This window comes from Odontesthes bonariensis, chromosome 11 (genome assembly GCF_027942865.1).
Source record: "Odontesthes bonariensis isolate fOdoBon6 chromosome 11, fOdoBon6.hap1, whole genome shotgun sequence".
In the NCBI taxonomy this organism is placed as follows: domain Eukaryota; kingdom Metazoa; phylum Chordata; class Actinopteri; order Atheriniformes; family Atherinopsidae; genus Odontesthes; species Odontesthes bonariensis.
The window spans coordinates 24,185,763-24,211,774 of record NC_134516.1 but is presented as its reverse complement, the minus strand read 5'-3'; the positions used below and the strand labels follow the sequence as shown (position 1 = coordinate 24,211,774).

General features: G+C 43.3%; 1 long non-coding RNA gene and 3 other non-coding genes across 4 annotated transcripts; 2 read left to right on the top strand and 2 right to left on the bottom strand.

Moving 5' to 3' along the window:
- Positions 1–4,012: 4,012 nt before the first annotated feature.
- Positions 4,013–4,085, bottom strand: trnav-cac (transfer RNA valine (anticodon CAC)). The gene has a single exon. It is a non-coding gene; the product is annotated as a tRNA-Val (tRNA).
- A 1,144-nt stretch (positions 4,086–5,229) lies between these two features.
- Positions 5,230–5,302, bottom strand: trnav-cac (transfer RNA valine (anticodon CAC)). The gene has a single exon. It is a non-coding gene; the product is annotated as a tRNA-Val (tRNA).
- Positions 5,303–7,272: 1,970 nt separating this feature from the next.
- Positions 7,273–9,724, top strand: LOC142391881 (uncharacterized). The gene is made up of 3 exons (XR_012770615.1): positions 7,273–8,275; positions 8,375–9,331; positions 9,563–9,724. It is a non-coding gene; the product is annotated as an uncharacterized LOC142391881 (long non-coding RNA).
- An 8,971-nt stretch (positions 9,725–18,695) lies between these two features.
- Positions 18,696–18,769, top strand: trnat-agu (transfer RNA threonine (anticodon AGU)). The gene has a single exon. It is a non-coding gene; the product is annotated as a tRNA-Thr (tRNA).
- The last annotated feature ends 7,243 nt before the right edge of the window (positions 18,770–26,012 follow it).

Below are 26,012 nucleotides of genomic sequence, written 5' to 3'. Positions count from 1 at the left end.
CCACAGATCCTCTCAGCTGGAATTGATCAATTGTGCAATCTGGTGTCATTTCACAACTGACTAGCCTACTCAACTCATCTTCTTTCCAGAACGCAACCATGACAGCACACACCTGAAGGTTCCACTGAGATTTTAACTTTGATCACTGGATTCAGAGTCCAGAGTGCTGACCTTTACACCATGGAACCCCTTCCACAATCAATTTACGCTCTCAGTCATGCAAATTCTTGACAATGAAAGGGTTTTGGCGACGTGATTTTTTTTGTCAATTTTTCAGTGATACTCTTCCAGCTTGTATTCTCAGAATTGGCCAGAGGTGGAAAGAGTACTGAAAAATTGTAATTAAGTAAAAGTATCTTTACTTTGCCTAAATTCTACTCAGAGTAAAAGTAAAATTACCCATCTCAAAATTTACTTGAGTAAAAGTACAAAATTACTTCATTTAAAATGTCATTTGAGTAAAAGTTACTTAATTACTTTCAGTTTCTTAATGCAAAAAAGGATGAGTCATGAATCAAATTCAGTACAAGTTGTTTTAATCTATTTCGAGGTGTATTAAAGTGCACATCCACACTTGCAAAAGATCAACTGGGCTCAGGAACATACTTCCTCACAAGGACAGTCACAACTTGTACCATAATTATGGACAACCCTGCACATCCTCTCCATGAGACTGTTATTGGAAAACAGAGTCTCTTCAGTCAAAGGCTTCTTCAGTTTGGATGTAAAACGGACCGCTACAGGAAATCATTCCTGCCCACAGCCATCAGCATCTATAATAACTCCTTGATTTAATTGAGTTACATCAACATTTAATTTCCCTCTGGGATAAATAAACTATTTTTTAATTGAATTGAATTGAATAAAGTGCAAACAATTTTCAGTCCTATTGTCCAATGGACAACACTATGATAAGAATAAAGAAATTTAAACTACAATCAAAGTATTAAAAAAACAAAATGCACACAAAATTAAGTGCCCATAGGATCCCACTATTCATAATAAAATGCCACAGGATCCCACATCTCAAAATAAAACAAAATGCTCACAGGATCCCACTATACAAAATACAGTGCCCACAGGATCCCACAAATCTGCCAATAATCTACAACTTTAGACCGGAAAAGCTCTTGTTCAATTTCAGCAGCAGCTGATTTTCGAAGTTTTTTGTTGTAAGTCTTGCTCTCTTTGCTGTGAAGAGCAACCCGGCTGAACTAAAAAGCCTCTCACAGGCAGCTGAGGCTGGAAGGCCTGTGTTGAGTTTCAGAGACAGCTTCTTAATGTTTGGGAAGGAATTCAGCAGGTCCATGCTCTCCGACACACAGGCAAGGTACCCCTCCAATTCCCCAGAACCCTCTGACCTGCGGGACTTCATTGTGGAATAACAATAAAAAATGTTTATGTTTTGATAAAATGCCGAGATCCAAATATCTAAATACTGACGTCGGAGCCCAGTCCAATGACTCAGTAGCTAACAACGCGCTGGGGCAGCCTTCAAAACGAAGCCCAAACGTAGCCCGTATTACATTACTGTTGATTGGCATTTAACAACATAACACTTTACTGCACTACTACTAAACAGTTAGATTTCGCACATACCTTTGACGAAGTGGTAACCGCAGACACGAGCATTTGCAGATTCAGCTCCTCCAGTCTGTAAACGTAGGTTAGCTATCCACTTTTTACGGCGTTGTTCTGTGAGTTTTTTCCATTTCTCACCTCTATGGGCGATTACCTTAGGTACTCGATAGTAACCCTTTCCCTTCTCTCGGTTAGACCGATTGCTACATCCAAAAACGGCACAAAACTGAGTCATTTTGGGCAAAAAGTGGCAGACAAAACACATTGGGCCTCATGCAAGAAGCGTTCGTACGCACAGATTTGTTCTTAAATCGTCCGTACGAGTGATTTAAGAGAATTTGCGCATTCACCAATCTTTTCGTATTTTACGTTTTCTTTCAGGTACGAACAGAATTCACGAGTGATCCAGAGCTGTCGTAGGAGTTTCGTAAAATAGTCCGCTGTTATTCAAATCAAGTTTGCTTGACTAATGGATTGTATATTTAATTACTTTGAAGCAAACATACATAAATATACATTATACCCCATAATTATGCTGACATTATTTTGTTTGACTTAAATTGTGCACTAATTGAAGGTTCATTTGAATCTGTAACGCGAAGCGCAGCGGATGTCTTGCGACTTTTGGATGCCTTAGTGTGTCAGGCTCTTGGAAGAGACCGTGTGGAGACAGACTAATGGCTGACATCGCGATTAAGATTCCCAAGGACTGTGCTGCTACAAATTTGCAGCTTCCTAGAGCCACGACTCCAGAGAGAAACACGCCGATCAAACCCAATTCCACACACGCCCACCATCCTTACCATCTTTGGATTTTTGCCCACAGGAAGCTTTCAGAGGGAGATTGGAGACAATCGGGGGTGTCCCAGTCCTCTGTGAGTCGTGCGCTCCCCTTGGTCATCAAAGCTCTCATCTGTTTATCACCCGTGGTACATCAGATTCCCATACACCGCTGTCCAACAAGTACAAATTAAGAGGGACTTTCATGCCGTGGCTGGACTGCCAATCATAATTGGAGCACGAGACACATATACGCATCAAAGCACCTGTGCTGTCGTGGAGCGCACTGAGCTGAAGGCCAGGTGGGTACCAGATTTGCGCAATATTGCCATGATGAACGAGGGTCTCCTAAAACCTGAACCAGCCCAGGCAGACCAGAAGCTGTGGTGCCAGAAGACCCCCCTCATGGACCGCCCCATCAAAGTGCCATCATGATGAGGCAACAACTGATTGCACGGCTTTAGTTGCAGTCATCGAGCGCCTGGCCATGGCGAGACGTTTTTTTTTAAGCCATTTTCATATCAAACCATTTATTTTTTTATTTCAGTGACATGGTATTAACAGCACTCGTAAATGCTTCCCATTTCTTCGCTTTAGCAGGTCCCGTAATTCCACTGCTGACACCGCTAAAAATGACAGATTTTCCTTTTTGGATTTCTGAAAGCAGAACTTCAATCTCAGAGCCCGTAAAGTTGTTCTTTTTGTGCCTTGATGCCGTTTTCATGACTCAACACTCAACACTTCCTGGCACAGGAGAGAGGAAGCACAGCCTTATATGGTATCATTTTGGGCGTGGAGTATGCAAATCTACTATCCTCGTGCACGTGAACTTAGATACGCACAGTTGGGATTCATCATTTACCCAGGTCGTTTACACACTTTTTCCGAAGTTAAGAGCGTTTGTTGAATCTGACGTGGCGTGTTCGTACGAGACCTTCTTACGAAAAAAGTGAGAGAAATTTAGAATAAAAATACGAAGATGTTCTTGCATGAGGCCCAGTGTTTTCAATGGGACCCAGCTCCAGTTGCTCACCACTTAGGTTCGCGCGCTTAGAAAATACAGAAGTGAAACCCAGCTATTGACTTTCAGTTCCGGGACAGCTGTTTAAATTTCCGCCCGCATTTAATTTTTCACCATAAATATTTGTTTTACTCAGTAACGTGGGGGGTTTCAAATGTAGCAAAGTAAAAGTACTTGGGTCAAAATGAACTCGAGTAAAAGTAAAAATTACACATTTCAAAAACTACTCAGAAAATTACAAATTACTCATAAAAAGTACTCAATTACAGTAACATGAGTAAATGTAATTCGTTACTTTCCACCCCTGGAATTGGCACGACAATCAAGCAACACATTCTGTATCTTTGCTGGTCAAAGGTTAGAATCCGCCTGTCAAGCGGAGGAACAGGGTTTGATTCCTTGACCGAAGGTTGCCATTTTCGCTCAGCAGCTAGGGATTCGCCAAAGTCCGTTTCACACCACAGCATGAGAAAATCTTTTGAAAACCTGCAAAAATTGACTTTACATGTCAAGAATAGCAGATGAGGCTCCCCTCCTATCCATAATTATGAATATGTTGATGTTGCTATCATTAATGTGCAGTCATACATCTTCACACAAGGATGAAATAAATAAAGGAGGAGCAAGTAATGTTTCCGCCCAGTTTCAAACTGAGGACCTTTCACGTGTGAGGCGAACGTGATAACCACTACACTACGGAAACTGAAGCCATGCCTATTCACTAGTGTTCCGGAAGCCAAAGAATGAGGTAAGTTTTCACAAATTTTGTTGCTTGCGGAAAGAGATTTTGGAGTCGCAACAAATTGAGTCAGAAGTGGGATTGTAACACACTCCTGTGGGAGAGCATGGATAAATAGAAGCATCGTAAATGAATATGCAAGAGGAAACCAAAAAAGATTCAACGAGCAACACAGAGGTGTGACGTCACATACCACAGATCCTCTCAACTGGAATCGTGCACTCTGGTGTCATTTCACAACTGACTAGCCTACTCAACTCATCTTCTTTCCAGAACGCAACCATGACAGCACACACCTGAAGGTTCCACCGAGATTTGAACTTGTATCACTGGATTCAGAGTCCAGAGTGCTGACCTTTACACCATGGAACCCCTTCCACAGTCAATTTACGCTCTCAGTCATGCAAATGCTTGACAATGAAAGGGTTTTAGCAACGTGATTTTTTTTGTGTCAATTTTTCAGTGATACTCTTACAGCTTGTATTCTCAGAATTGGCACGACAGTCAAGCAACACATTCTGTATCTTCTTCAATGGTCAAAGGTTAGAATCCGCCTGTCAAGCGGAGGAACAGGGTTCGATTCTGTGATATCTTGGTATATTGGGGTTCTCATAGACATGTTCAATGCATATTGATTATTGTCCACTAGGTGGCGCATTCGTAATTAGAGACTGTGATACTGTGTTGATTAGTTAACACCTGGCAATACCATATAAGGGAGACGCCGAGTATTCTAGCGAGCTCTCACATGCCGTGCAGTCGTCTGCTATGCCTGTTGTCTCTGTATGTGCTGCCTGAGTTCTCACAAGTAAAGAACACAAAACGGATTTCTTTGACTGGACATTCATTCTTATATTTGGAGATGCAACAGATTCCTTAACGGAAGGCTGCCATTTTCGCTCAGCAGCTTGGGGTTTTTCCAAAGTCCGTTTCAAACCACAGCATCGGAAAATCTTTTGAAAACTTGCAAAAATTGACTTTACATGTCAACAATAGCAGATGAGGCTCCCCTCCTATCCATAATTATGAATATGTTGATGTTGCTATCATTAACGTGCAGTCATACATCTTCACACAAGGATGAAATAAATAAAGGAGGAGCAAGTAATGTTTCCGCCCAGTTTCGAACTGAGGACCTTTCAAGTGTGAGGCGAACGTGATAACCACTACACTACGGAAACTGAAGCCATGCCTATTCACTAGTGTTCCGGAAGCCAAAGAATGAGGTAAGTTTTGCCAAATTATGTTGCTTGCGGAAAGAGATTTTGGAGTTGCAACAAATTGAGTCAGAAGTGGGATTGTAACACACTTCTCTGGGAGAGTATGGAGAAATAGAAGCATCGTAAATGAATATGCAAGAAGAAACCAAAAAAGATTCAACTTGCAACACAGATGTGTGACGTCACATACCACAGATCCTCTCAGCTGGAATTGAGCACTCTGGTGTCCTTTCACAAGTGACTAGCCTACTCAACTCATCTTCATTCCAGAATGCAACCATGACAGCAAACACCTGAAGGTTCCACTGAGATTTGAACTCGGATCACTGGATTCAGAGTCCAGAGTGCTGACCTTTACACCATGGAACCCCTTCCACAGTCAATTTACGCTCTCAGTCATGCAAATGCTTGACAATGAAAGGGTTTTAGCAACGTGTTGTTTTGTCAATTTTTCAGTGATACTCTTACAGCTTGTATTCTCAGAATTGGCACGACAGTCAAGCAACACATTCTGTATCTTCTTCAATTGTTTGTGTGTTCGTTCTCTGCTTATCTGCTTACAGGTGCTCCTGGTGCCTCTAAGGCTGGATTCCCCACAAAAGCCTTGGATTGTCTTCAGTTTTGTTTTTACAGGTGTAGCAGCTGGTTGTCTGATTTTACATCGTTTTCTATGTTTGTCTCTTTTTTTTTTTTTTTTTTACTTTTTTTTTTTCAGGACATTGCACATTAATGAACATATACATAGTGTACATACATGTAAATGTGCCAGATTTTAGCACAAATGCTAATTTCCATCTGGTGTCCAAATAGACAGGCTTGGTGGAGCAAAGAAATTAATAACTCTTCATATTTCAGTTCCTTTTTTTCCCTTCTTCGCTCTCCCTCTCTCTCTGTGTCCCGGTCCGGTTCAGCACTATCACACTATCACATCATGTTAAGTATTGTAACAAAAATAAATAAATAAAAATAAGGAGTTGATGGGCATCAAGGGGAGCTTTACATTCATAAAGCTTCCCTTGGTATAGCAAATGTGTTTGGCATAAACGGTATTCAAATTACAATTCTGCTGCCATAATGCTGGACAGGACAAGGGGTTTAAAAAAAAAAAAAGAAGTGAGTGCTCATCAAGCACAGCTCCAAAGCAGTCCCCAGGTCAGAGCCAGCCTTCTTTAGCAGTTTGCTCAGTTTCTTTGAGTCGCTGGCTCTGATGCTGCTGCCACAGCAGATGGTGCTGAAGAAAGATGCACTCTGCACCACAGACTTATAAGAGATATGCAACAGGTAACCTCCCAGGTGTTCCTCAGCCACCTCTTCTCCTGGGATGGAGACGCTGTTTGGCTTATTGGTGCTCCTCCTAAAATCAGCAGCTGAGGTGATTATTCCCACACCAGGACACACAGTGGCTGCCCACCTCCCTGCCTCTTGTCCTTCCTTCCCTGGTTACCTGTCAGATTTTATTACTCATTTTAAAAGCTTTGAATAGTTGGACGGTTGCCTCTGTCTATGATCTGTGAACTCCTTACTCCCCTGATTGCTGCTCACACGGCCCACTGTTTAATATAACTGAGCTGTTCATTAGATGGAAATGAATCCCTGCATACTCCTAAAATCACTTTATTTTGAGGCTTTTTCTTCTAATTAAAACCCCACTTTCATAATTACTCGGGACTCTTTGTAAAATAAAAAATAAAACCAGAAAGATATGATCTTAGAACTATTAAAAAGTTATATCTAATTAGAAATAGTGCAAGTTCGGTGCCATCTGTTGGTTTCCTTAGCGAGGAAATACACTGTAAGACCGAACAGTAAAAGTGTGTTAAAATAATTAAGTTGTGTTAACTCAGAAATTTAAAAAAGTTAATTCACTGCAAATTTTTTGAGTTATCTTAACGGATTTTCAATTTTAAGTGCACAATACTCAAAAACTTTAATTCAGTTTTGTCAATTAACTCAAATTGTTTGACTCAAATTATGTGACGTCACATACAGCGAGCGGAAAAGTTCCCGGTTGCGCCGATTCGGAAATGTAGCAGCAGCTTTGCAGCGAGAGAATAATAAATATTTTTACGAAAAGTCATCTATCTTGTGGGAACTTCACTTCCGGACTGCTACCAAGAACGACTTCTGGAATTAATTCCGTTGTGGATAGCAGCTGTTTTTCAACCGTCTGATAAAAATTTTACTTTCTCTTTCGCTCCTCTCTGGTAAGTTGCCGTTCTTTGTCGTTTTACCTCCGTGTTTAGCGAATTATTTGTTGTATTTTTTGCATAAAAACAATTATTTTACCCATTTGAATCTAATGTGTTGAGCTAGTGTATTGCTAGTATAATGCTAGTACCATTTTTTTTGTGGTAATTTCACAAGGAAAACTGGCCCGCTGCAGAACTTTTGCTCTTTGTTTATGTCTGGGCATGCTGTTAACTTAGAGGCCAAACATTAAGTGAGAAGTTCATGTTAAGTTTATGCCAAAAACATTACAGCTTATCATATTATCATGTAGCCGCCGCTAAACTAATAAAGAGAATTATCTTTGGTCTAGTTGCTAAACGTGGTAGCCTAACTGACCTGACCTACACAAAGTCTTGCAGGGCTTACTGGAAACACCGTTAGTCAACAGCTTTTTCGAGTCTTTTTCCCTTCACAGCCTAATAATGAAATAGTAATGATGTTTTTGTAATTTTGTTTAGTATTTAAAGAGTCGAGTGATGTCTGTAAAACTCATGTAAATCTTCTCTCTTTTAGCCTGAAGCAGAAGAAGCTGAGTGTCACATGAAGTCTGCAAGCTGGTATGTAGATGTTTTAGACACTCATTGCCAGCTTACACAGTGGACACACAGCAGTGTATACGTCAAGTACTCAGTTTTCCAATGGTTTGGAAGTGCAAGCTTTGTGCTGCTGCCTTTGATCAACGGGCACCGTTGCAAAACAATCAATGTATGTTTTTCATTTAAAATTGATAATGTGCTTTAAATTATAACGCCAAAGCTAATGTTAGTCATTAATCCATTATTTTCTCTTTCTCAATAATGATAGGAAATGGCAGCTCAAAATCTCCTTCTCCACGTTCACACTTCGACTGACATTGTTAGGAAGATGTCTCTATCCTCCCGACCAGATACTGTAGATAATCTCAAAACAATAATCAAAGAAAGATTTAAGTTAGATTTTGACTTTAGCTTGTCTTTCGAAGACCCAGACTTTGATGGCCAGTTATGTTCTCTTGTAGACATTGAAGAGCTTCCACAGAACGCTGTATTAAAAGTGGTGCGGCCTGAGAGTGATGACAGCTCCATTGCGTCAGATGACACAATAATCTTACCCCATGCAATCACCCCAGAGAGGGTTGATAGATGGCCCACTGATTTTCCAGTGCCAACATTTTCATATGAGGTGGAACTCATACTTGAAGAGGGAAATATCACATTTGGAAGAACAGGGAAAACCCTCAAGTTGTCAAAGGGCCAAAAACACAACGTCCTTGAGACCCTTGCAGAGAAAATGCATAGTTATAAAGCATACCCCAGTGACAAGGAATTTACAGTGGTCGCAGAAGCACTCATCACTAGACATCCTTGTCTCAAAGAGCTGGGGTCACAGACAGGATGGTACGGCTGGAAAAACAGTCTGAAGTTTAAAATGGGGAACTTCCGCACAAAGTTGAGTCGGGCAGGATTTAGTGAGGTAGCTGTAAATTCTGGAAAAAGGAGTAAGAACAACCCCGACAAACAGCCTACCCACGCTAACATTAAAAGGCCAAAACGGGCGGAGGTGAATTTCCTCCCAAATTTCCCAAGAGGTGAGGATCTTGGAACCTTGGAGAAAATTCGGCTCAAAATTGTAGACGAAATAAAGATGACTGACAAAAACGTCCCCCGGATTGCATCACTGATGCAGATGACCTTTGCCTTACGGCGAAAAGAAATCATCAGTGATGAGCTACCTGTTGGAGAGATCCTGGAACGCTGGCCTGCCCTTGAAATGGAGTCCCAGGTGAAAATAGTATTTGTACACACAGATTTAATTATTTTCTTGAGCAGTATCACTTTTTAGGTGATCAAACTTGGTTCATACTTTGTTAAGGTAAAGCTTTACATGACCCCATATCTGAGAAATGGTTACAGTGATTTTCCATTATGCATGAGATGTGAAAATTCTTGTTTATTTCTGTATTCATTTTTTGTACAGACTACAACATTTAACAGTGATTTTATGTTTGTACAGATTTGTTCTGAGTTTCACAGGATCACAAACATCAACCTGAAAAACCATTTCTATGCCGAGCTGGATCGACATGTTCCCCGTCTACAAAGTTTGTTCAGAAAAAAAGCTGCACGCACAGGACAGGCAGCTGAAGCTCTTGATCAGCTCTTCAGTGCTTACGACCTCCAGGTGAGTTGGTTACACTTCCTGGTGCTTGATAGCAATAGTGGATTATGTTCAAACTCTAATATCTTCAGTCATGAGTATATTTTACTTAAACATGTCTAAAAAGATTTTTTTCAAAACAGAAACAATTGTTAACATGTGCATGGAGACATAAGACACATCAAATAAGAACACATTTTTCCATACTAGAGAATCCACAGCGACAGAGATGCTGTTGGCCTGTTGCTCATGGAGTGTGAGAGAAATTTAGAATTAAAATACGAAAATGTTCTTGCATGAGGCCCACTGTGTGGTATTTGGTCTGTTTTTGTTAATAAAAGTTCAAATATTAAATGAAAAATAGGGGGACTGTTTGTTTTCAAAAAACAAAACAAGCACTACCTTTGGCATTTTCCAACCTACTGTCAATAGTGTGTTTTATATATTGCTTATGTTTTCTCACTCAAGGAACAAGTTGACGTCCATGGAAGACGTACTGTTGTTCTCCGTGCTCTCCCTCCTTATTTGTGTGAGGATGACTCCAAGTTCCTGAGGATGTGGGATGTAAGTCAGCATATTGCTATATGAAATGTTTGGAATTTGCTTGTTCTGTGAATTTTGGTGTCATCAGACCATGGTTGAAGGTTCTGGTTGTAAGTTTAGAATTAGTATTTAGTATTACCATAAATTGTTATTGTAGTGTACAGAAGGGATGCAAATGCTGTAGGTTCATAGTTCAAAAAAGAATGCCCCTGATGTTATGAAATTCACTGGAAAGATATTTTTTGTGTAGCAAAAGGAGATCTAATAAAGTCCAGCAAGAAATGCTTAAAAATCTGTTTTATTTTATAGAAATGTTGCATCGTCTGTGGTCATTTGACGCTGTAGCTTGTGGTGCAATCAGTTTGTATTGTGGTACGCTAAGAGGTGTTTCTCCTCTCTCTCATCTTCAGCCTGTGGATTCCCCTGAACTGGAAGTTGATGATGTACCAGTTGGCCTTGCTTTGATCCGTGCCAGTTCAACTGATGCCACATTCCTCTGCCCAGATAGGGTTGCAGTTCTCATTGAGGGTAATGTTGTGATTGACGTGGATACATTGGCTGATGCCTATGTGATTCTTCTTGGACTTATTTATGCGCTGCATTTACGTTACCCAAAAGACTTGGCCAATACTTTCGACTTCATCCAGAAAGTGTTGTTGGGCCTGGAAGATGGAAAGTTGAGGCCCAGAGTGTTGAGCCTTAAAAACGACCTTTTGGCAGTAGAGTAATCTGGCTCTTGCAAACAATGCTGATGGACAACAATTCATACAGGCAATTGAAACATCTTAGTGTTTTTATGTTATTGTTCACCTTCGTGTTGTATGTTTGACAGTTGGACAGCATGAGTATGTTATTGAAAGCATGTCATGCATTTGTAGGTGCCATGTGGTCTACTGGCTGGTTTGCAAATAGTTTTAAATAGATTTTTAAAAGAGAGATGTCCCAGAAAATTTGACAACAAGGTCCTGGTAATAGTTAGAAGCTCCTTCAAAATAATAACACTTTTTTTTTTCTTTTTTTGTTTGTTTGTTTTGTTTTCCTTACGGTCTTTTATTTTTAAGATCTCTCATTTTGATAAGAAAATGTGTTTGGTTTTTTTTTACACATGAAAAGATTTAGTTTTGCAACAGAAATATCTAATGTAACTTTATGCTTAAAATTATAATTTTTTGCAAAGAATTCTGCCAAAGGGAGGGCCTGCAGAAATATGTTGTCTTACTGTTCCACTGGCCTTAAGTGAAATGGAAATGATTTCCTTGTGGGAATCCTGATTATTGTCCATTTCAAGATGTGATTGTTCAGAAAAAATTTCAGGTATTTAGCACATGGAGGTGTAGAATTTTAGAAAACAATTTGTTTGTTGTTGTAGTATGTTTACTCAATAAAAATTGAGTTGCATATAACCTTGTTAATGTGTTTTTGACTGTATGTGTACTACATAGAGATTTTGAGTTAAAGCTACTTAAAACAATTGATGTAATCGGTTTCAAAAAAGAATTGAACTTCCCTAACATCTTATTTTGAGTTAAACTGAGCAAGATTTTTGCTTGTACTGGACTTAGTAAAGAGCTTCTTTTGAATTGAAAATTTTAAGTAAACATAAGTGAAAAACTCAGTTTTACAATAATAAGAACATTTAAGTTATCTACACTTGTATTTATTTTTACTGTGAAAACAAAATAACTAGTAGAACATACTTATCAGATATGTTTTGCTACACTTACCAAAGTAAGTTTGTGCCACTTAAGATTAGAAGTAAAGCATACTTAATCAAGACTGCTTTTTTAACTCAAAATATTAAGTTAACATTAATTAAAAAATTTTATGTAATCAGTTTCAACAATTTTTTTGAGTTAACTGAACTTATTGGGGTTTACAGTGTAGTTTTTGAATTGCTCTGTATGAATGAATTGGATTCATTCTGAATTTAATTAATTCCAATTGACCTGAATTGGACTTTATTACTGAAGTGCCCTGAGATGACATTTGTTGTAATTGTAATAGTTTATTTTGGCAACATTTTGGAAAACACTGCTGGTGGAAAACATGATACTGGCTGCTGAAAAACTGGCAGAAGTGGACCTTCCAACGTGACAGTGACAGGAAGTAATCAGCTGAAGTCGTCCAGAGATTAACAGAGAACACAAATCAACATTCTGGAATCCGGACTTCACTTCCATCCAGAATCTGTGGTTGGAACCACAGACCAGAAGAGACAGAACAGAAGCCTTCACAAAGTTGTGATGTCATCACTGTGGTGACATCACAATCGATGTCATCTCTGATCTTGTTTGACATCACAAAGTTTATACAGGCCAGACATTTTCACTGCTTTTTCACAGCTGGTCAGGAGTTTATCTGAAGAAACACGTCCAGTTTTTGAAGCAGATTTGAAAGTCACAGCAAACGGTTTTCACATCACCTAAAAAAAACTTAATTACTATCTTAAATAATCATTTTAACAATCACTTAGAAACAACACTTACTTACTATCTTAAAAAAATGTGATTTTAAGTACTCATAAACAACAAGCAAAATGAGTCAAACCAAGAAATCATCTCCTCCACTTCAGTGGTGTGACATGGCAGACGACGATTTGCCCGAGGGTTCCTACACGTGTCCCATTACTTTTGGCAGTAAGGAAAGTTATGAGGAACCCAGCAACTGTTGGAAAAAGAACAATCCCAGGTCTCTGCTGCAGCTGGGACTCCTCACTCAGAGGATGTCCAGCTCCTGCAGGATCATCTCCAGGCCTCCGTAGTTCCTCCAGTCAAGTGGAAGTTTCCAGTTTCACAAACCGAGGGGATTCCCTCTAACGCCTCTGCTGCCGACCGAGATTATGGATCAGAGAAATGACAGAACTCTTACCGACAGAAGAATGACAAGATCAGCTATTTATACCATGGGATGGATATTCTGAGGACAAAGCTGCTGAAGAAACATTTCTTTCTGACAGGAGAAAAAGACAGAAGAGTGGCAGCAGAGAGCGGCTGCTCCATGACTGAGGAAAAACTAAAGAAGGTGGAAAACTGTTTGACGTGTGAGCGTCATCTCCGTCAAAAGTGTGAGCAGGAGCTCAAGCAGTGCAACCGAGTCACTGCAGGATTGTGTGAAACTCTGAAAGCAGCAGCAGCAGAAACTGAATATCAGAGTAGAGCTCAGGAGGAGCAGCTGAAGCTTCTGCTTCTTCCATCATTACTTAGAGAGATGACACTGGAATGACACTGAGATGCTTTGGTATTCAGAGCTTTTATGGATTCTTTAAGGGTGGCAGCTTCATGACACTTTCTCCAGTCTGACCCTCACTTGGAACACAATCAGACATACTGGGACATGTGGGAAAGGATCACAGTATTCATACTTTACATATCTGAGAACATCCACAGGAAGACACTTTATCATTTACATGTTGATTCTGCCTTTCAAAGTCAGATTCTTACTGGAATCCATGTTATACACTGTATGCTGACACGTAGAAATAATCCCATTCTGCTTGTAAGCAGCTCTTAACAGAAACCAGCATGACTGCACTGTTATTACTGTATTATGTTGATGCATGAAAGCAGCTGAATGATTGTGCTGTAAACACTGAGAACAAGCTGCAGATGTGGCTGTTGTGTTGCTTTTGCTTCACAGTCAGTGTAGACAACATACAAAACAGCTTCAAAGATACTTCCAGGTGAGGCGTGAAGAAAGCAGCTGTGAGCACCGTAACATACAATAAATACATTATTACTGACCTGGACAGTGATGCATTCAGGTTCAGTTTCTGCTGTCCCATTTTTAATCACATATATATAAAGGATCCCTGCTTCTGTTTTCATTTACATCTCATACAGCATTCATACAACCCATGTTTGCCACCATTGCCTGGGCTCTATGAACATGTGTTGCATATTATTTACAGTTCAGATCAGAAAGCTGAAAAAGAGAGCAAAACAGCACACGTGATGCCTGCTGACTGAGAACAGAGCACCACTGCTTCTGACATCACAAGAAGTGATGTCATCACTGATTATGACTTCACAGTTTTGCATGACATCACAGTGGAAACATGACATCAGAGGACATGACATCACTGTAGTTTCTAAAAGCCTGAAAGACAAAGCGCCTGAAAAACAACACGTACTTAAAAAGTCATTTAGACAAACGCTAAAAAACAACAAGCAAAACGAGCCAAAGCAGAATATCCTCTCCTGCACTTCTGTGGGGTGACATAGTAGATGAAGAGATTCTGGAAAAGGAGTCTGAGGGTTTCTACATATTTCCCTTTGAAAGTGGCAAAAAGGAAAGTTGTGAGGAACCCGCCAACAGGCCAGAAGCTGTAACAGCGAGCTCAGAACACCATCAATCCCAGGTCTCTGCTGCTTCCAACACAGCCAACACAGAAAATCTGCTGTTGTTAGAGGAGCAGTCAGAGGTCTCTGCTGCTGCTGGGACTCCTCACTCAGAGGATGTCCAGCTCCTGCAGAATCATCCCCAGGCCTCTGCAGCTCAACACGGCAAAAGGGAGTTTACAGATTCAGGAAGCTGTCCCACTCCCTCTGTGGGCAGCACTCAGAGGAAGGTTACAGATTCAGGAAGCTGTCCCACTCCCTCTGTGGGCAGCACTCAGAGGGAGTTTACAGATTCAGGAAGCTGTCCCACTCCCTCTGTGGGCAGCGCTCAGAGGGAGTTTACAGATTCAGGAAGCTGTCCCACTCCCTCTGTGGGCAGCGCTCAGAGGGAGTTTACAGATTCAGGAAGCCGTCCCGCTCCCTCTGTGGGCAGCGCTCAGAGGAAGTTTACAGATTCAGGAAGCTGTCCCACTCCCTCTGCGGGCAGCACTCAGAGGAAGTTTACAGATTCAGGAAGCTGTCCCACTCCCTCTGCGGGCAGCACTCAGAGGGAGGTTACAGATTCAGGAAGCTGTCCCACTCCCTCTGCGGGCATCACTCAGAGGGAGTTTACAGATTCAGGAAGCCGTCCCTCTCCCTCTGCGGGCAGCACTCAGAGGGAGTTTACAGATTCAGGAAGCTGTCCCACTCCCTCTGTGGGCAGCACTCAGAGGGAGTTTACAGATTCAGGAAGCTGTCCCACTCCCTCTGTGGGCAGCGCTCAGAGGGAGTTTACAGATTCAGGAAGCTGTCCCACTCCCTCTGTGGGCAGCGCTCAGAGGGAGTTTACAGATTCAGGAAGCCGTCCCGCTCCCTCTGTGGGCAGCGCTCAGAGGAAGTTTACAGATTCAGGAAGCTGTCCCACTCCCTCTGCGGGCAGCACTCAGAGGAAGTTTACAGATTCAGGAAGCTGTCCCACTCCCTCTGCGGGCAGCACTCAGAGGGAGGTTACAGATTCAGGAAGCTGTCCCACTCCCTCTGTGGGCAGCACTCAGAGGGAGTTTACAGATTCAGGAAGCCGTCCCTCTCCCTCTGCGGGCAGCACTCAGAGGGAGTTTACAGATTCAGGAAGCCGTCCCGCTCCCTCTGGGGGCAGCACTCAGAGGGAGTTTACAGATTCAGGAAGCCGTCCCACTCCCTCTGTGGGCAGCACTCAGAGGGAGTTTACAGATTCAGGAAGCCGTCCCTCTCCCTCTGTGGGCAGCACTCAGAGGGAGTTTACAGATTCAGGAAGCCGTCCCTCTCCCTCTGCGGGCAGCACTCAGAGGGAGTTTACAGATTCAGGAAGCTGTCCCACTCCCTCTGTGGGCAGCACTCAGAGGGAGTTTACAGATTCAGGAAGCCGTCCCACTCCCTCTGTGGGCAGCACTCAGAGGGAGTTTACAGATTCAGGAAGCCGTCCCACTCCCTCTGTGGGCAGCACTCAGAGGGAGTTTACAGATTCAGGAAGCTGTCCCACTCCCTCTGTGGGCAGCACTCAGAGGGAGTTTACAGATTCAGGAAGCCGTCCCCTCCCTCTGTGGGCAGCACTCAGAGGGAGTTTACAGATTCAGGAAGCCGTCCCACTCCCTCTGTGGGCAGCGCTCAGAGGGAGTTTACAGATTCAGGAAGCCGTCCCGCTCCCTCTGTGGGCAGCACTCAGAGGGAGTTTACAGATTCAGGAAGCCGTCCCGCTCCCTCTGTGGGCAGCGCTCAGAGGGAGTTTACAGATTCAGGAAGCCGTCCCGCTCCCTCTGTGGGCAGCACTCAGAGGAAGGTTACAGATTCAGGAAGCCGTCCCGCTCCCTCTGTGGGCAGCACTCAGAGGGAGTTTACAGATTCAGGAAGCCGTCCCGCTCCCTCTGTGGGCAGCACTCAGAGGGAGTTTACAGATTCAGGAAGCCGTCCCGCTCCCTCTGTGGGCAGCACTCAGAGGGAGTTTACAGATTCAGGAAGCCGTCCCGCTCCCTCTGTGGGCAGCACTCAGAGGGAGTTTACAGATTCAGGAAGCCGTCCCGCTCCCTCTGTGGGCAGCACTCAGAGGGAGTTTACAGATTCAGGAAGCCGTCCCGCTCCCTCTGTGGGCAGCACTCAGAGGGAGTTTACAGATTCAGGAAGCTGTCCCACTCCCTCTGTGGGCAGCGCTCAGAGGGAGTTTACAGATTCAGGAAGCTGTCCCACTCCCTCTGTGGGCAGCGCTCAGAGGGAGGGGACTCCCTCTGAGGCCTCTGCTGCCAACACCAGTTATGGGTCAGAGAACTTTAAGGGGAATTTCTGCTTCCAGAGCAAAAGTAAAGTTTCAAGTAAAGGTTTAATTCCAGCAATCTGAAAACTCTGTGGTGGACTGATCAAATCCAATGTGGAGCTGTGGATTCAGAGGAAAACCTGCTTGAACAGTCTGGTGAGAATGGGTCTAAAATACAAGTTGATGGTTCAGAAGAGTTTATTTTTGTTGTCGGCTCAGAGAGCGGGACTGGACAGAAACAGTCTAAATACAGATCAGGTTTCTACACATACTTCTGCAGCTGTCACTGAGCACTGATGTTGAAGATGATGGTCCTGTGGTGACCAGTTGTGGGTCAGACTAAATACAGAGCACCTTGAACTAATACATATCATCCCTTTCTTCAGTAAAGCATAAAGTATGTGCTTTTATAAAGTCCTCTAAAAGTGGTCTAAAGTCTTAAAACACACCTCATTCCTTTATGTTTTGCCAGGAAAATGGGAAAAAAGATGGAGCAATTTATTGTAACACATGCAAGCATGAATGGAAATACAGCAGAGAAGACAATATATTTGTATAATTCCAACAAGGTTTAACAGAGCTACAGGCTATCTAAGCAAATAAAAACAGCTGAGTTCAGCCATTTAGCTTTTCAATTCCTCCTTCTGTAGCTCATCAAACATAATTAAGCCTTTTACAAGAGGCAATATTACTAAAAAACACAGTATGCACAGTTACAACTTTCAACAGATCAACAGATACAAAGTAACGAACAATATTTCAGTCCAGGAACTGAACATGTTTTAATCTCACTGTGGCACAGTCAATAAATACTTCTACAAGAGGGAATATTGCTAAATAAAAAGTCAAAATCTTAAATTAAGAGTTCCTTATATGGTCTGATAAGTTATTCCCCTGATTGAGAAGCCTTTTAAACTAGCCTACCCACATTTTACCCATTATTAATGCCTAAGGTAGTTTAGTAAATAGGCTATAATAGGCAGAATAGGATATTGTCTCGCGTTTTTCATGTGCTATGGAACCAGACACTGTTTATTTGGTGTAAGAAATTAGAGTGGCCTATAGGTAGGGGTGGGCGTCGACACAACAGAAAACAAATCTCTCACCTCCCTCCACTTCATGCTCAGTTCTCCTTGCTGCTTCTGATTCTGTAAGAATCCAATGTTTTCACATATGGAGATAATTAGAATAACATCAAGCCCTGATTTATGCAGAGATCACATGAATATTGGAAATAAATCACAAAAACCACTTCTATGACTTAGAATATAAAACATCTTATTATCAGCTTTCTACTAAATTCTTTTCACTGGTCCACTTAATGAAAGTGCGTATAAATAGCACACAGCTTTTAAAGTCTCATTTATGCCTATTTTATACTTTCAGAGTGTAATTTTCCTCTGTTCACATAACAAGTCAACACAGTACGGTGGAGGTTCTCCTCCTGTCACACTACATAACATCAAAATAAATGTACAAACCATGAAATAGTCAGAGTTAGAGTAAAAGCTGAGGGCAGGACGTCATTTCCTTGAAATATGTAGCGGAAAATAAAACGCAAAAGCATTAAAAAAGCCTTGTAAAAACACAGTAAATGACTTGGCGTGTAATAAGTACACTGCTTCATGAGATCTGGCTGTAACTGGTGAAAGTGACTTCCTCATGAACAGCAGGGTCTGAGTTGAAAACCCAACAATATCTGCAAAATATGATGAAGTTTTGAACCAATTGGAGGCACTTCTACTCATGGCTTTAACTATTCTTGAGAAAAAGAATCACAAAAAACATTTCCTGAGGTGGATCCAGTTCCTGCTCTTTATTCTTTCATCAGTTTTATGAGCCATGTGGCGCTGTGGCTTAGTTGGTCTAAGTGCCTGTCTAGTAAACAGGAGATCCTGGGTTCAAATCCCAGCAGTGCCTGCGGTCCTTAGCTGACAGGGGACATATTATGCAAAACTCACTTTTTGCGGGTCTTTGTGTTCATATTTGGGTCTCTAGCCTACTGTTCCTTTAAACACTCCAAGCGCGGAAAAACCCATCCATCCATTTTCTGTAGGTCAGTAGAAAGACTTTGGTGTCAAGAAAAAAATGCTGCTGTGAGCCATTTGGATGGCTCCCTTATTGTGACGTTGCAATAAGGGAATTTGCATTTACCTGTCGAGTCCCCACCCACTCCCCACCCTCTACATTAGTTGAAGATCTTGTATCGAGCATCGAGCATAGGAGCGCAATGGCTACGAAAGGAAAATTACACATGAAGTGTTGTGTTGTTGGCTGCACCTGTGGTGCGTTTCTGGAGACCCAGGTGTCCAGCAGCAGCTCCAGTCTCTGCCGGTGATACCTCCCGGTGGTTTTCACAGCCACGAACAGGTCAGCCTGTGTGAGCTGCTCCACCGGCCGAGGGGGAGCGCTCCTCCGCGGGGCCGCTCACCGCTCTCCTCTCCCGGGCCAGCCGCCTGAAATAAGTTGAGAAAACATCCGTGCCCCCTGCAGCCGGCAGCTCCTTCTGGTGTCCGCCAGTGAGGACGTCTCCCGGCCACCAGCAGACAGGTGAATGCGGCGACAGCAGCGCGAGGTCCCGCTGTTGAGAAAACATGTGGAAGCCTGCCGGGGGACCGAGGCTCGCCTTCAGCACAGCGGGACCTCGCGCTGCTGCAGCCGCGGTCACCTGTCTGCTGGTGGCCGGGAGGCTGTCCTCACTGGCGGACACCAGAAGGAGCTGCCTGCTGCAGGGGGCGCGGATGTTTTCTCAACTTATTTCAGGCGGCTGGCCCGGCGCGGAGGAGCGCTCCCTGTTCGTGGCTGTGAAAAGCACCGGGAGATATCACCGGCAGAGACTTCTGCTGCTGCTGGACACCTGGGTCTCCAGAAACGCACCACAGATGAGTCAGGCTGGAGACTGCAGAAGCTCTGCACTGAAAACAATTGAACCCTTAATTCATAGATAGATAGATAGATAGATACTTTATTGATCCCGAAGGAAATTAAAGCATCCAGTAGCAAGACATAATAAAGCAATACAAATGTTTATACAATTATAAACAATCTAAGAATTTAAAAAAACAGTTTAAAAATACACTCTCAGAAAATAAAGTACAGAATTGTACCTTTAGGGGTACGATGGCTTGTCACTGGGGCAGTACCTTCTGAAGGATAGTTTTGTACCCTTATACTGAAGTAGCCTAACACAGACTGTCTATTGTCAGTGGCGTAACTCCCATTAGGCAAACCTAGGCATTTGCCTATAGGGCCCCAACCAAATCTGTCTTTCATAGGGGCCCCCAAATCTGACCGTCCCAGCCAAAGTAAATACACAAAAAAACTAATGTTAATTTGTTACTTATGTAAATTAAAAAAACATATTTCTATAAAAAAAAACAGAAATATCAGCATAACACCGAACTAATGCCTAAATAATAATTGTCCAAGCACACATGCCCCCATCCATTGTGCATTGGACTAGTCCAGAATATGATGACGTAGCAATGTGCGACATAACGTGATTTCAAATCAAAGCGAGGGAACTGTATGCGACTCGGTGAAAAATGAAGCGGAGTTATGATAGTGGTAATGCTAAAAGAAAGAAACGGACAGAGAACAAAAGAATTGCAGATGCACTGCTGAAAAAATGAGAGAATGAGACCTGATAAAGGGCAGGAAAAGCACATGAAGAAGAGATGAGTGAGACAGGTGTGAAGCAGAGGAGCTTGAAGGCAAACCAGGGACACAGATGAAGAGTAACAGGGATACAGACAGAGAAAAAGAAGATAGGGAGAAAGAGAGAAGGTAATCATTCAAAAAACATTGATACTTGACTTGGATATTTATTTATAATGCTATATTTATTTATAATGCTTCATGATTGACCAGAGGTCCGTTTCACGAAGCAGGTTTAGTGAAAACTCTGAGTTGGTTAACCCTGAAATCAGGGAAACTCTGAGTTTTCCGTTTCACAGAGGGAGGTAACTCAACCCCGAGAAAGAGGGGTAACTCTAGCCTGTTTCACAAAGAGAGGTAACTTAACCTCTCTTTGTGAAAAGGGAGTGTTTTTTTTTTGTTTGTTTTTTTTTTCAATGCGAGTGAGAGCGTGCCGGCAATACAACAACTCGTGCACCATGCGCGTTTCGACTGCGCCGGCACGAGAGAGAGAGGGGTGTGAGAGGTTGCTTGTGAAACTTGTGCGTATCTGTCCAAAGTGATGCTCTGTTCAACCAGCGTTCAGGGCGACTGCTTGTCAGAGGGCGCGCTGATTGGTTTAGTCAGCAAAATAAGCCAAAAACGTTCGGTGTGGGAGGGCTTCGATTTACACTCTGACAGTCACTTAAGTTACCACTCAAAACTGTGCATCCTGCCAAATGGCAGAGGGTGAATCCTCGAGTAAAAAACGAAAATATAAGACTCATTTTACAGCAGAATATACTAAAGTATATCCATGTCTAGAGAAGGTGAAGAATGATGACACCGTGGCGAGGTGCACTGTATGTAATAGTGACTTCAGTTTTGCCCACGGCGGACTTAATGACTGTAAAATATGTGGAGGTAGGTGAACGCGCCATCATCTGCATTTTATTTCTGTAGGTTAAATGCTGTTATAAAATAAAGCAAAACGTATCAAAGACTTATTTGAAGTATCAATACACATTTACTTACTAAATTGTGTAGGCCTGTATCTAACTAGCCAGCTACAGTATCTAACTATCTATATCCAGCCTGTCTAAGCCTTTTAAAAAATCCCCAATTTACTATGTTGATATATTGTTGTTATTCTGTACACATACACTCACAAAATACTTTGGCAGGCAGGCCTTTGAGGGAGGGCTTTACTTCTAGGATAATGCTGGAATTTTGTGAAGTGCTGGGAAGTCCTCAAATTTCTAAATCATTCCTATGGCTTGATTTTGCTTTCAAAGCAAACACTGAACCACTGTTATTCCTGTCCACACACAAAATCTTTTCGTTGGTCCTTTCATTGGTAAATGTAAATGGTGGTTTTACTCATGTCCATTTTGTATTTTAGTTCTGTTAAGCATAAGATCATTTTGTATCTCTGGCAGTGAAAACATTATTTGATTTTCACATGTAATTTACTTGTGTCATGGAAATTCTAATCTCTATCTCTCTCGTGCTCTCTCTCTCGTTTGATCTGAATAATAAACATATAATTTTGGCAAATGCTGGAGAAATCTGAAACTGATTTTACTGTGGAGAGTTGATACCATTGTTAGTGGCAGTGCAGTATTGGTTTATTGCGATTCTTTAATCTCAATTTAAAGTAAGGGTATTGGGATGGTAATTTGTTTTATGTGTGTATTTAAAAAATGAGGGCCCCATGTCTATATTTTGCCTAGGGCCCCAAAATGGCTAGATACGCCCCTGCCCACCCATAAACATGCGGTACATATTTGACCACAAATGTATATCGTAATCCTGTTGTTCAAACGCAGCGAAAATAAATTGTCATTCACACAAAATCATGATACATTCATCAAAGTGTAATATGGTTTCGAAACGTTTATAATTCCTCATAGATGGAAGGCGCTGTACAAAATAAAAGTATTGTAACGACCCAGAATTAAGGTAAAAGCACACGGACTGGCTTGTTTCCTCCTCTCCCTGTCAATCACTGGACCGCAGGTCATGTCACTCAGGTGTGGGCTGGTGATTGGGGGAGAGGGGTGGGCTGGTGATTGGGGGAGAGGAGTGGGCGTGGGCAGGTCTGTGTGCAGGTCTGGTGCTCTCCTGGGGTTGGTTGCGGAGCAGGACTGAGAGTCACCCGTGTTCTGTGATTGTACTGCTAGTGTAAAACTTAATAAAGAGCAGTTCGGCAACCGCCGGTCTCAGAGCCTCCGTGAAGTCACTACAGTATTGTTATTATTATTATTTTCAAGCCAGTTCGGGTCTCATTCATGAAACGGATTTGCACAAGAAAATCTCCAGATAACCACTAGCTACGTTTTACCTCATGTCACGGTTAGCCACAAGATAGCTTTTCAAGCCAGTTCGGTAACTAGATAGCTGGCGCTACCTAACTGAAAAACGTTGATAACTAGCTAGCTACTGGCTAGCCTTTGACATATTGAGTTGAAACCAATTGAAGTTGTGGCATTTCATATCATTTTTGTTCTATGAACCGTTCTTAAAAAGTCTGCTAGTTGGCGTTGGCTAATATGCTAGTGGTGGCTAAGGCTAGCAGAATTTCCGTGTTTTTTGGAACCATACAGGAGTTTTTCAGCTCTTAAACTCATCAAAAATCAACTGCGTTCAACTACGTCAGAGAACAGACTCACAGGTTTAGCAATTCTCAGTTTGAGATTGAGTCTAAACGTGCAAAAAAATTTGATTTGGATGAGTTTGTTAAGAGATTTGCTGCACAACACAGCAATCGTCACATACAGCTTCTGTAAATTTGATACTGAATAGCAATCAGTTGATATACATATTTTGTTATTGTTAATGGGGGGAAAACATTTCTGCTGCTACAATAATCCCAAGGGAAACACTGTTTTAATATACTAAAAAGTGGAATGCTCATGTATGTAGACCAAATATTGAATTTATCACACTTGGATGTTGAAAAAACTGTTGTATATGGGCTCATATAAAGTACAAAGTACGATGGGCTTCCTAAAAAAATTGCCACCCTACAACATATGCCTGCCACCCCTCTACCACCCCATGAATAAATCTCTAGAATCGCCACTGGCCGAAAGCGGTGTGAGAGAAGACGGAAGAGGGGCAAGAGAGCCGGTGTCCGTGCTAGGCTGATGGCTAATGCTAGCCGACCGGCTCTCCCGTCCATCCTGCTCTCTATTGTCCGCTCACTTGAAAATAAACTGGACTACATCAAACTACAACGGACTACTCAACGGGACACTAGGGACTGCTGTGTGTATGTTTTCACAGAAACATGGCTCAGCGACCGCGTCCCGGAGGCGGCTATTCAGCTAGACGGACTAGTCTCGCATCGAGCCGACAGAGACCCGCTGTGCGGTAAGACACGAGGCGGGGGACTGTGTGTTTACATCAACACGGACTGGTGCAACAACTCTGTCCTAGTCTCCAAGTCCTGTTCATCGCTGGTGGAATACGCGGTCGTGAGATGTAGACCATTCTACTTACCGAGAGAGATCTCCTCCCTGCACGTTGTAGCTGTGTACATTCCTCCCAGCGCTAACGCTAAGGAAGCGCTAACCGCACTGTACGGGGCCATCAGTGATCTCCAAAACAAACATCCAGAAGGACTGCTTATTGTCGCCGGAGACTTCAATCATGCTAATCTAAAAACAGTGCTTCCAAAATTCTACCAACATGTGGATTTTGCAACGAGAGGAGCGAACACGCTGGATCTTGTTTACACCACCATACCCGGTGCATATCGTTCCGAGCCCCTCCCCCACCTGGGATATTCTGACCACATCTCCGTCAAGCTGATCCCAGCATACAGACCGCTGGTCAGACGCTCCAGACCAGTCAACAAACAGGTAAAGACCTGGCCGGAAGGAGCCATCTCTACCCTCCAGGACTGTTTTGAGTGCACTGACTGGCAAATGTTTAGGGAAGCAGCAACCACCAACGGCTCCACTGACCTAGAGGAGTAAACGGCTTCAGTCACTGGTTTCATCAGTAAGTGCACTGATGACGTCACGGTCATCAAATCCATCACCACGCGCTCTAACCAGAAGCCATGGATGACTGCTGAGGTGCGTGCACTGCTGAGAGCCAGAGACACAGCATTCAGAACAGGAGAAAAGGAGGCCCTGAGCAGAGCGCGGGCAACACTGGCCCAGGCTATCAGGGATGCAAAGCGAGCGCATGCCCAGAAAATCCACGGCCACTTCAGAGACAGTGGAGACACACGGCAGCTGTGGCAGGGAATCCAAGCCATCACTAACTTCAGGACAACAACACCGGCCTGTGACAATGATGCCTCCCTGCCCGATACGCTGAACGTGTTCTACAGTCGTTTTGATGCAGAGAATGATGTGGTGGCAAGGAAGAACACCCCCCCTCCTGGTGAACAAGTGCTATGCCTGACCACAGCTGAAGTGAGAAAGACTCTGCAAAGAGTCAACCCATGTAAGGCTGCTGGCCCAGACAACATTCCCGGGAGTGTGCTCAGGGGATGTGCAGACCAACTGGCAGATGTCTTCACGGACATCTTCAACATCTCCCTGAGCAGTGCCATCGTCCCCTTCGTGCTTCAAAACCACCACCATCATCCCTGTGCCCAAGAAGTCGCCTGTGTCATGCCTCAATGATCACCGCCCCATTGCACTCACCCCTACCATCATGAAGTGCTTTGAGAGGCTGATCCTGAAGCACATCACGAACCATCTGCCTCCCACCCTAGACCCCCTGCAGTTCGCGTACCGAGCCAACCGCTCCACCGACGACGCCATCAACACCACCCTCCACCTAGCACTCACCCACCTGGACAAAAAAGACACTTACGTCAGAATGCTGTTCATAGACTTCAGTTCAGCATTCAACACTATCATCCCACAGCACCTGATTAGGAAGCTGAGCTTGCTTGGCCTGAACACTACCCTCTGCAACTGGATCCTGGACTTTCTTACGGAGAGACCCCAGTCAGTCCGGATCGGAAACAACACCTCCAGCACCACCACAATGAGCACAGGGGCACCTCAAGGCTTCGTGCTCAGTCCACTGCTGTTCACACTCCTAACCCACGACTGCACAGCACTACACGACTCGAACCACATAATCAAGTTCGCTGACGATACGACCGTGGTGGGTCTCATCGAAAAGAATGCCGAGTCATCATACAGGGAGGAGGTGGAAAAGCTGATCACCTGGTGCAAAGCCAACAACCTGTCTCTGAATGTGGACAAAACTAAAGAGATGGTTGTTGACTTCCGCAGAGCACAGAGGGACCACGAGCCTCTGCACATCAAAGGCTCCCCGGTGGAGATTGTAGAGAACACCAAATTCCTTGGTGTCCATCTGGCGGAGAACTTCACCTGGTCCCTCAACACCGGCTCCACCGTAAAGAAGGCTCAGCAGCGTCTCCACTTCCTGAGAAGGCTGAAGAGAGCCCACCTCCCTCCCACCATTCTCACCACCTTCTACAGAGGGACCATAGAGAGCCTCCTGGGTAGCTGCATCACCGCGTGGTTCGGTAACTGCACCCAACTGGACCGCA